Genomic DNA, 2,843 nt, shown 5'->3' with positions numbered 1-2,843 from the left:
GGGAGGACCCCACAGAGACGCAGGGGCGCCCGTGGGCTCGGCTGCCAGCGGGGGCGGTGCAGGAAGGCCACCCCGGGCCCCCTCTGAGGACGGGGTGCAGCAAAGACCCTGAAGGCGCGGGTCTCCCCTCACCTCAGCCCCTACGTCTGTCTCCTCCAAGTAACGGCCCCCAAGGTGTCACGGCTGGACCGTGTCCCCCTAGACCCATGGGCTGCCCTGACCCCAGCTCAAGTGTAACCGGACTGGGAGGTGGGGTCTCTGAAGAGGTGACCAGGGTGAAGCGAGGTCATCGGGTGGGCCCCGCTCCAGCGTGAGCACCGTGCTAATCAGAGGAGACGGGACACGGACGTTCTGAGGGCCACACGAGGACGTGGGGGAAGGCGGTCGTCCACACCGAGGACCAAGGCCTGGGGGGACCCCCTGCCCGTTCTGGTCGGGCTCCCAGCCTCCAGGACGGAGCGAGGGCACCGTCGTCCACGTCTACGGGTGTGGCAGCCCCACAAGCTAATGCACAGGGACCTCTGGGAGCCTAGCTAGCCAGGGGCCACATGGTTCCAGCTGCCGACCCCTGGACGGGCGGGTCGGCCTGTGCACAGGGTCCCCACCGTGGGCAGCCCTGCGGGAGGGGCCGTTCGGGGCCTGACTGCGGGGCTCGTAAGCCAGGCCTGTAGTATCCGCAGTTTCTCCGAAACATCCGTTCTCTCTCTCAGCCTTGCAGCTGTTTTTTCTTAAAAAGAAAAACACAAACCAAACCAAAACGCGAAGCAGGTTTCAGCGGGACGCGCGCCTGGCCGCTGTTGGGTGCGTGGGCAGCACAAACGGCCTGGCCCGGGAAATGTCACCTCAGAACGGCCCCGGCCCTCCCTGGCTCCAGCGAGCTGTGCGAAGGGCCGAGCGCTGTCCTCCCAGGACCCCTCCGAGGACACGGGGGCGCTGGGGCCTCTGCCAGGCCGTTCCCTCTGCCCCCGACATGGCCCTCGTCCTCTGAGGGGCTCCTCTGCGGGCTGCTCCCAGACCCCTCACTCTCTGAGAGCCAGGTGGCCTGCTCCTGCCCACGGGCGTGGTCTCTCGCTGATGTGGCTGGACCACAGCTCTGTGGCACTTCTCTGGGTCCCTAGCACCTCGCACATATGTGACGAGTGTCCAGTTAGTAGTTGTTGGACAAAGGTCTTAATGGTTTGGGTTCCTGCTAGTTAACAGGGCACAGCAACAAGCAGCCAGGGCCCCAGCCCTCGGCAGATGCTCCTTTAAAGCTGTGTCCCCATCAGCGAGGAGACGAGGCGTCCTTCCTGACTCCCTCGTAGGAGCCACACCTCCACCAGGGAGCCCTCCTGAGCCCGCAGTCAGCACCCCTCCTCTGCGGCTTCCTCCGTCAGGCTCCCCCTAGGCCAGCCCCCCACCCCGCATCCGCCCACTCTCATGCAGCATGTGGCCGCGCCCTGGGACCGGGGTGCACGGCCCTGCTCCCGTGGCACTGGCGTCCCCCGGGGAGAGACCGACACAGGAATGACGAGCGGGGAAGTACGCTGGAGACGCCGGGCAGAGGTCGGCGCTGCGGGCAGCAGACTGGGGCAGGGCGAGGCCGGGGGCGGCCGGGGTGGGAGTGGGGACCCCCGGCGGAGGAGGGGAAGGCACTCGGGACCGGCTGGCGATTGCACACGGTGTGCGGGAGAAGGGAGTGACCGCCGAGCTCGGGAGGACGGGTGGCGGTGTCCAGGATGGAGACGCTGCAGGCAGGGGCAGGTTTGACCTCGAGGGGGGCGGATGGGGGGGGCACCTGCAGAGCCCAAGCGTATGATTGGCCCAGCGTGGGCCGGCTCACGGAGCCCCTGCGGGGACCCCTGCCACCCACGTCACCGCCTGGGGCACTTGGGCTCGCGGGCGGCTGGGGCAGATTCAGGAATGAGCAAACGGCCCTCGGGTTGGCCGAGGGGCGCACGGGAGAGCAGTGTTCGCAGCTGCTGCAGGTTCGCCAGTGCTTTGGTGGGAACTAGCCCTGAGCCCGAGGGACATACAGGCTGGGAGCGTGATTCTGCACCCGCCCCCACGTTAAGGGGTGTTTGTTCCCACAGTGGGGACAGAGGGACCAGAACACTGTCTTTTTCTCAGAATACAAATGAGTCTTGGCCCTCACTCCCCTGTCGTTCAAACGGGAAGAAAGAGTCAGCGCTGGCTTCACATCTGGCGGCGGAAGCGGGAGGGGGGGGCCCGGCACAGCTGGGGCGGCCGCGTGGGCCGAGCAGCAGCGTCCGCAGCCCAGGCCTGTGTGCACGGCGCCTGCCCTCGAGGCTCTCCGGGCAGGGTCTGGGGGGAGGTGAGACCAAGGTGTGGCAGGCGTCCCAGCCTCGCATGGCTTCTGCTGCTGTGACACCCCTTCTCAGCTCAGCACCAGCCAAGCGTCTCCCTGCGGGCTGTGGATGGGAAGGCAGATAGCCCCCCACTCCAGCAGGTAGGTGTGGAGGTGCCTGCTGGGAGTGGGGGACTATCTATCCACTCCCCCTTCCCCCTCCCCGCTCCCCAGCCGGGGGAGGTCTCTGTCCCCTTCCTGGGCAAAGCTCCCTCTAGCCTGAGCTGCCCGTGGCCGTGGCTCACACGGATGTCTCTGTGCATCCGTGTAACCTAAGGGGTCAGTAATCCCCGGGGCTGGTTATAAACTCCAGCAGGCCCCTCCCCTCTGCCCCACCCCCTCCAAGGAGCCTCCCCAGAGGCGACCGCTTCCTTTTCTCCCCTTTAAACTAAATCCTTCCGTATTTAGGTCTGTATTCCAAAGGAACATTGTCGCATTGCTGCTTCTGGCTTTTTCGACTTGGTCGATATCTGCCGGCTTCCCTGACAAAGGAGGA

The sequence above is a fragment of the Pteropus medius genome, unplaced genomic scaffold (genome assembly GCF_902729225.1).
Source record: "Pteropus medius unplaced genomic scaffold, Ma_sr-lr_union100, whole genome shotgun sequence".
Taxonomy (NCBI): Eukaryota; Metazoa; Chordata; class Mammalia; order Chiroptera; family Pteropodidae; genus Pteropus; species Pteropus medius.
Note: the sequence above shows the minus strand (reverse complement) of the source record.